General features: G+C 42.5%; 1 long non-coding RNA gene across 1 annotated transcript in view; it reads right to left on the reverse strand.

Moving 5' to 3' along the window:
• Positions 1-209: 209 nt before the first annotated feature.
• LOC108448353 overlaps positions 210-9,120 on the reverse strand; it is a 12,678-nt gene continuing 3,767 nt past the window's right edge. Inside the window, exons 2-3 of the long non-coding RNA XR_001864246.1 lie at positions 4,985-5,168; positions 210-4,416 (exon numbers count right to left, since the gene is read on the reverse strand). This is a non-coding gene — a long non-coding RNA (uncharacterized LOC108448353). The remainder of the gene's footprint in view (positions 4,417-4,984; positions 5,169-9,120) is intronic.

Below are 9,120 nucleotides of genomic sequence, written 5' to 3' on the forward strand. Positions count from 1 at the left end.
ACAAACAACAACGTGTTTATCATGTTAACATTATTTTCCAGGATCAGGTTTAAATAATGGTCTCTAAAAACAGTGTAAGTCCTGTTCTTTCTGTCTTTATTTATTTTTTTTTAAGAAAGATGTATTTGCTTGATGTATTTGCTTTCTATAAAATGAGTATTTAATACCAGGTGAAAATATGAACTTCAAATGATCTTTGTTGATTTTAACACTTGGAGACACTTGATAGGAGAAAAAAAGCTGCATGATGAAGGTACAAGCAAAAAAATGTGCAGAGACTTGACAACAATCTAAAATAAAGAAGACTCTACATTTCAGATAAACTTTTACTTATTGAGGGAGGAGAAAGGGCTTTGGTTCCCAAATGCTCTGCACAGTGAAAAGCTGTGCATGCTGTTGTGCACTTCTGGCTGCACATTCCCTGTGTCAGGGCACTTTCTCTGTGTGAGGTGATGCTCAGCTCCGTGGTGGCTCTCCTGGGGCAGCTGAAGGGCATTTCCAAGGCCAGGGCTGTGTCCCATGAGCAATGGCAGAGCTCTGCTGCTGCTGTTGGGGTGTTGAACAGGGAGATTCAGTGATGGTGGGGGGAGCCCTGGGGCTCAGCATCACTGCCCTTTACTGCCTGACAGCCCTGCCTTGGTCCTCAGGTGTGGAGCACTTGTGTTCTGGGCCACAAGGATATCTTGGAACATGACTTCTAGGCTCTTCCCTGACATACAGAATGGTAACTGTCTCCCACACCATTAAATTATGCCCTTTAGAGAGCTGGCAGAAGGCAGACCAATGCTGTACATCTCTGGGAAGAGTTGGGGTGGTGCCTCCTCTATAGCCAGGAAGACAAGACCATTGCACAACAACAGCTTGTTCCTTAGAAGGAGCAGGCAAACGTTCATGTTGCCTCAATTTTAGGGCCATGCAACAAGCTGAACTTGAACTTTTGATATCTGCAGCCTGCCCTCTCTGTAGTAATTCCTCCCTCTCAGTACGATAGTTCAGTGTGAGAAGAAGCTCGAGTACATATCTTCCTCCTTTTCCAATCACAATAGGCCATATTAAACCTTGTGTCCAAGTGGGATGGAATGTGTGCAAGTTCTGGGACTTTCTCAACTCTTGAACTTAGCAGTGAGAGCTGTGGATTGCCAGAAAATAATAAAAAAAAACTCTCCTAGTTCAGCAAAAGGGTTTTAAAGCTCTTTTGACAAAGTCCTGAAATGTAATTCTTTGTCATGTTGATTTTTATTTTTTTTTTAATTTAGAAGCTTTCAGGTGATTCTTGAGTCTTTCAGTTCAGCTGCTCCCTGTAACACAACTGTCTTCTCTGATCCCCCAAAGGCAGGGCTACAGAGCCTTGAGTGTTTTCATCTTCTCCTTCTGGGGCTGTGTGTTGGTTGTATAATGAATTGCAAAGGCCAACACAAAACTTTGCAGTTTTTATAGGTGTGAAACACTCTGAACTCATCTGTAGAAGGTGACATGAATATGGAGCTGTACAGGGTGCTACACAGGGAGGCAAGTTTGGATCCATTTCACACACGTTCTCAGGCAGATTTGAGATGGTTTTAAGGCTCTTGTTTTGTCTGAAAGACCTAAACATCCTTCTCTAAGTACCAGGCCTTAAAACATATTGCAAATTGATGCTTCAAAAGCAATGATATAACTCAGGCTATTCTGCTCACATATTTCTTCATTTAGAGAAAGGAGGCCTTTCTGAAGAAGGTCTGAGGATCATCAAGGTCTGGGCAAGTGAGGTCTTGTCAAATTTTACAGATAAATGTTCTTAAAATTGAATAGCTTGTTTAGTGGCATGAACCATTATTTCCTTATCTCTGGTTTTTCCTTTCTTTCTTTACTAAGATATTGCTTTCCTGTGTCCTGTTGAATTCCTCATCCTGTTAGAATAAGGGTGGGAAAAGGGAGAGAAATATTGTCCTGAGCTGCACAGACACATTGTCATTGTGGTTGCCTATTAACTTTCTTCTGATTTCTGCTTACTTATCATGTGCTTTAATGTTGTATTACACTTTCCAGCAGCAGTGTGTCTCTAGTGCTTTGTCTCTGAAGCACTAAAACTTACTGTTCCCTACTTTGCTGTTGTTGTCTTCCTCATGGAAAATAGCCTCCTTAGGATCACAAGAACAACAGGGCCAGTTATTTTAATCAAATGATGTTTTTCAGGAACTTGAAAGGTTGCTATATCAGCCTCTGCTCTGACCTCTAAAACAAAATCACTTCCATTCACGTTATTATCTTCAGCGTGTGGGAAACAGATGGAATATGAATATTCTATTTTTCCTCCCTCCTTCTTTTTTTTTTTTTGGGTGTTTGCTTGATTCCTTTTGAAACTGCACCCAACCTATAAGCAAACAGCCTCCTCTGTGTTCATTCCCCGGCATTCTCCAAATACTCACATTCTTAAAATACCATCATCTTCCTTATTTTCTCAATTCTGTATTTGTTTACACTCAAAAGCTTCTTTGTAGCTGCCTACACTGAGCTGGGGAAACATATAGTCTAGTCCTCCTTTATGTAAATGTACAATAGATTGTTAATATCTTTGTTACCAGATACTAGCAAGCTTTATTGAGGACAAATCCATATGCCAGTGAAATTGTACAACATGAATGTTCCCAAATGCATGCAATGTTCTTCAGATTAATTGGATTCTATGGAACATATTCCCATCACAATGTGCAGAGGCTTTAAACATATAACTCTCATTAATGTTAATGGGAGTCACATGCTTAAATCCCAGCACTTCTAGATAGGAATAGCATTGCTTTAAATGAAGTCAGAGTCCACCTTACTGTGAACTATTATAAGAAATGATTGCAGTTTTCTCCTATGGAAGAGAAGGGAACAAATGCTACCAAATCATCTCTCTAAAGCATTTCATATTTCTAACACTGCTCAACAAAAAAAACCTATGCTGAACTGAAGAAACAGCTCAGTACTGGAAGTTCTGCTGTTATGTTAAAAAGTGAAGTATACCTGTTCAACACTCAGCCTTAAAATAACAGAAATGAGCAGGAAACAGCTCTTTTTTTGTAGCAGAAGGAAAGGATAATCCTCCTTCTTGGTAGCACACATATTTTCATGGATTTGAAATGGTACATATATATAACCAGAATGTATATTCATTAGTAAGAATTCTACTAATATCTCAGTGTGGGCTGTTTAATTATGTTTTTCCTAAATCGAGCCAATAGGTTTGGCAATTTTGTTTCCAGGTATTATTTCATGATGGTTCCTAATACAGTACTTTCACAGTGCTGGAAATGCAGCAGAAATGGGAATACTGGAACCGAAGAGAGTTCTTGAACAAAGTCACTGACAATGGACCTTAAATAGAGAAGTAGAGAAAATGGACTCTGAGGTGGTTAAGGAAGTTTTGGATTACTTTACATCAGTCTTTATAAAACTCATTAGTCAACATCTTTATCAGTTAACTAGCTGTGATGAGCCACGGACATCATACTAGTCATTTGTAAAGGGACAGGTGACAATCTCTTCAGAGATACAAGTAGGTGGAAATAGGTGGACTTGCATTTTAGATGAACATTTTGTGTCATCTGAAGTGTGAGATTTGTTCTCATGTGTCTTGTGCCCAAGGAGGAGCTGTGCCTTGGAAATCCTGCTCTGGAGCAAGGAGAGCAGATTTCTGACATCCCGTAGCTTCCCATGGAAGCTCATTTTGCAGTCTCCCAAGGGTGGGATTATGTTCTGCTTGCGACAGGATGCAATGGCCTGGGAAGGGGATGCCATTTCCATGGCAGGAGCAGATGTAACTGTTAATGCAATTGACAGCCTGGTTCTCTACTCCTCACTTGCTCCTGTAGGGAGATACTACGGTAACAAGCATAGATAGGTTTTATATTCCTAAAACAACCAGGCCACAAGCAGAAGGAACAGAAAAGGACTAATTTTCTGTGACATAATTGGATATGGCAATAGGCCAGATTGTTTGATTTTACTGGAAAAATCCCAAATACTGTGTATGGAAGCTGACTGTGGGAGGGAGAAGCTATATCATTGCTTGGTTTATGTGGCATATGTGTTGGGCAGGCTGAGGAGAAGGGCACAAAATGCATCTGGTCATCTTGAAGAGGTCCTTGATATTGGTCTTGAAAGAAATGCTCTGCATCCAAACTCTTTTTTAGTCAAATGTGTAGGGAGAAAAGTTCTGTATTATATAGCCATGAGCTGGGGTGGTTTTGTGGGCAGTATAAGGGAGGAAACCTTCAATCCCTAAAAATATTGTGGTTGATTGTCCAAATTTGAGTCTCTTCTGGTCAGCAGTAGATTTGTTCCAGCTACTCCATTTCATCCTCCAACACTGTGGTGTTTGGTCCATTCCTCTGTTCCTCAGACTAAAGCCACGCAGATGAGCAGGAGATATTCTGGTTCGCACAATCATACCTATGGAGAAGCACCCAGAGGTTGGGAGATGGTTATCACTGATCACGTGTCAGCATCTTCAAAACTCATCTCTATATGAGTAAGCTGTTGCTCAAATAAAGCTCAATTCCTTCCTGCTTAATCAGTGCTTTGCTTATTACACTAAATTGCGAGTCTTCTGTCTGAGACTTCATCTTCCTTTTGCTGGCTTCCCTACAATCTTCTGATTCATTTGCGACTCAAATCAACCATCTCTGTTCCTGAGTATCTGAGAAACTAACTGAACATCAAGATTCAACACTTGTGGAAACTGGAGGCATTACGTAGTCTTTGCTTTTCCCCTTCACTTCCTTTTCTACTGTCATGTATTTTTCTTGTTTCTGCTTCTACCACTTCCATGCTTGGAAAGGGTGGAAACTTCTTTTCCTGCCACATCTTTCCTCGTGACGTCTCTGCATCTTCTCGTTGATTGATTTGACTGTGTGAGTCATGGCACAATTGGAATGCCTCATCTCCCTAACCAACCACCTCCACCCCCATTTTTGCTCCCTCTCTCAGTCCTGCCACGTGAGTGCCCCTGGTGACTCACCTCTCTTTGTGTTGCTTCATCACACAAGTGACCAGTTCTGTTGAAACACTTATGCTGACTCAGGTTAAAGGCCATAGATGGAGGGTTCACTGGTACTTTCCATCAGATTGGACTGTTCCAAGAGCTAAAACAATCCTTCTTCAGCATCTTTTTCCATCAGATAGTCCATCTAGCTAGTGTTAAACTGGGAAGAGATTTATTGAGATGGTTTGAATGATTTGCCTAGTGGCCAGAAAGGAAACTGCACAGGGCCAGAACGTGCCAGAATATTGTTCAAGTGGAAGGAAAGGCACCAAATTGTTTTTCTTCCCTTCACTGGTCTGGCACACAGTGACCCAGAATGAGCGTGTCCTTGTAGCCCAGCCAGATACAGAAATCATTCCCTCTGATCGTCCTTGCACAGACTGTAAGCAAAGACATCAGGAAGAGCAGAGGTGGACTTGTAGCTGCCCAATGCCAGTGGTGATTCCATAGTTGCCATTCTCAGCAGTGGATTTAATGTTTCTGGGTATTTTAGGAACCGTAGTAACCTAATTTATCACCGGCATATGTAGCTGGAGTCTGAAATGAGAGATGTGAACATTGATTCACCTTCAGTGAGAAAAACCTGGGAAAAAGGACTGTTTCTTGGCCAAAGCTGGCTAAAGAATTTTATTCCTATTCTGATTGGCACTGACCAAGACTCCTACTCTTCTAGTTAAAGTAGCATAGAAAATGCATGTCCAACTTAGTAGAAATCAGTACAGTGAGAGCAAAGAATCCTCTCAGTCAAAAGCAGAGAATTGGTTGTATTGCAAAAGCTTTGTAAGACATTAAGTTTGCTTGACTAAAGTGGGCTGGACAACACATCCTGGGGGATGCAAAGTAGCATTTTCTTTTCTGATTTAGTCAAGATAGACAGCTCAGTGAGAGACACATGAGAGGAGAGAGCAGGTGTATTTCCTTCCCCGGCCTATTGTCTTCATTTGATTCCCCTGTTGACAAAAAGATTTTAAATGTAACACAAATACAAAATTACCTGGGAAAGAAGTGAAACACCCACCTAAAATGTTCGGCTTGGAACATCCCTTTGCATCTGGGTAAGACAAATTCTAACATGATGGTGGTCCAAGGCTGAGGGTTGATGTTACTTATTTGCCTATTTGGCATGGATCTTTAACACTTTCTTTAGACTTTCACAACCCCTTGGCTAATATTGCTGGCAGATCTCTTTGTGGAGAAACATTGACCACCACAGTGAAGGATGCCTTGTCCTTCTTCTTTCTGTTTCCTGGGTGCCTTCCACTGTACCACAGCTCCCATTGCTAGGCATTATACTTGGGAAAACTGCTTGCTTGATTTAAAAAATAAAAAAAAAAAAAGCAGGGAAGAAGGAGAGAGGGGAGAAAAAGGGCTTGTGAGCCTATGGTGAACTTAATTAACATCACTGGAGGGACAGCAATAAAGTACTTAACAGGGCTATAGTGAAACCTTGCAAGACATGAACGAGTCAAAATATTATTGACGTATCCAATTATTTGCAGTTGTGGGGGTTTTGTTTTCTCTGACGACTCCTGAAAATAATAAAGCACTTAAAAGTTCCGCTTTCACTTGGCTGACCCAGCGCTCTTGCAGCAGCACAGTGTGTTACCCCGGGAGGGAGCTGAGCCGGAGCCAGCGCAGGGCGAGGAGCGCTGAGAAAGCAGTACACACAGTCCCCCTGGAGGGGAGCAGCTCACATTCATCTCTAGGGGCTCTTCCTGCCTGGCCTGTATTATTTATTTTACTATTATTAGCATTTCTGAGACACCAATCACTATGGTAACTGTGTGCCCATAATAACTTTGCATCTCTGAGATTCTCTCCACCAGCGGTTTCTCTGTACTTCTCAGTTGCTAATTGTTTTCACCCCGCATGCATGGCCTGTTGCACTCTCTAGGTTATTAAACCTGAGGACCTGCTACAGATGGGAAGGCTGAGGTGCAGAGGGTTTAAGGGATGAGGCTTTATGGGTCTTCTCACTCCTGGACCTGCCTCTCCAGAATAAATCTGCATTTCAGCTTCTTTCCCTGGCTTCCTAGAGGTGCATTGCAATAGGGACTTAAGCCATCAACCCCTTCTAGGCTTCATCTTTCTCTTTAAATTGTTCCTATCACTTTTCTTCTGCTTGCTGAGCCCTTGAGACACAGTGCTGGGAGCCAGGGAAGGCTCTGGCTGAATGATCTTGATGAAAATATTTCTCACAGCTCTTCAGGAGTGCATTTTGCCCCAGCCTTGCGCAGACAGACATAGTGGGCATGGTGACCCCACGGCAAGCATGAAGGACTACGGGAGGACCTCAATGGCCATGCCTCAGCTGTGCCCCCTGCCAGCTTCAGAGTTGCAGCCCCATGGTATTCAGCATTGGAGATGTTCACTGAGAGACCCCTGTGGTGATCCCCACAAACCTGCTGGTTAGGAACATGTCGGAGGAGAAACCCCCCCAGACATCCAGATCACAGGGCAGTGAACTCATCCCTGCACTTCACTTCAGTTTTCAGCAGCAGCCAGGACTCTGTGGTTGCAGTCACCCACTGGCACAATAGTGTCATTTTAATCCTTTTAATATTTCTCTTTTTAAGAACATCTTAGCTTGGGGGCCACATGGAGGCTGAATGGCAGGAAGCCTGTGTAAGCTCTGGGGTTGTGGAGGGGAAAGACACAGTCTGCAGCAGTGCCAGTATGCACATCACAGGAAGAATTCTGGTTGATTTTCACATATATCTATAACATCTGTGTGGCTAATAAAATTGATGGAGTTTGTCATAATCAGCCTGTACTCTCCAGTGAGAGAATTATGTCTGAGCATTTGGAAATCTCATGCACAGGCAGTTACTGAGGGAATGCTGTGAAGATTAAGTTGTTTCTGCGTGGCAATGAATGCCCACGCTGAAATGCTCTGCCTGCGCCTGTGCTGCAGTGGGGTCCTCAGGAAGAGTATGTTGTTAAGTGGGACACTTGTATTAACTAGAAAAACATGCTTTTATGTGCTACCTGCTGTCACAAGTGTGCATTTATATTCATGCTGTTGCACTAAAATAGTGGATTTCCAATGCAACCAAAACTAATCCCAGAAATATTGCATGGAACAGCCCTGGTCCTCATTCCGTGTGGAAAAGGGGAATTCCCCCCAGAACAACATAAAGGCACCACTCTGATCTCCTACAAAACCCTCACCCACTGGTGTTCCTGGCATTGCCTGTGCCTCGGGGTTGACTTTTTGAAAGGCTTGAGCTCCTGGGCTCACTCTGCTACAGGGCATCGTGTCCTGCCCATCACTGCCACCTGCTGCCTTTGAGCTTTTGGAAGCCCAACACCCAAAATCCATGGGGGTGGAATGAACCAGACCTCAGACATGCTTGTCCTCCAAGGGCTGAAATGTGAGGAATGGGTGTTTTGTAAAGTTGTGGTTTTTTAGAGAATCATACAGTAACCTTTTGTAATGATGTCACTTAGCGTGCTACTTGCTGTGGGGTTTTTTTCTGTTGTGCTGAAGAGGTGGTAAAATCCATGTTCTTTTGCTGGATCAAAAGTAATCAGCTGATAGCTGTCAGGTTCCCCAAGAAAAAAATGGACAAATAATGCTGTGATGACAAATTCTGATCACATTCATTTTATAAGCAGAGATAGTTGCAATTTCATATGTGATGGATTGAAAAACAGTACTCAAGAGGGATTCATACATTCTCTATTTAGTTACTGCATTTTGTTGGCTATGGGCTTAAACAAAATTGGTTTTGCATCCAAAATGTAATCTGAATGCCAGTGAACACAAGAAGGCAGATGAACACAAGTCATTTGGGCATCCAATTCCTTTGCATGTGCGTGTAAACACTTCTTTTCGAAGTACCAGAGTGGGCAACATTTAGCAATTTGTTAAAAATATGGACTCAGATTTTTCAAGGTGGTGTCTTGATTTGCTATAAATCTGGAATATATGTAATTCTGGCTGTGGCAGTTCTGTACCTTCTGCCTCTTCACTACGCTGTCAGCTCTGTGGTTTAGGAAAACTCCTGGAGCGGTGTGTGATATTGCTGTTTTGAGTTCAGAAGAAAACCAAAACAAATGAGCCTCTTTGGTAACTCCCCTGTCTTTCTGGGATGGATATAGCCATTCCT

Source organism: Corvus brachyrhynchos, unplaced genomic scaffold (genome assembly GCF_000691975.1).
Source record: "Corvus brachyrhynchos isolate BGI_N302 unplaced genomic scaffold, ASM69197v1 scaffold26, whole genome shotgun sequence".
Classification (NCBI taxonomy): domain Eukaryota; kingdom Metazoa; phylum Chordata; class Aves; order Passeriformes; family Corvidae; genus Corvus; species Corvus brachyrhynchos.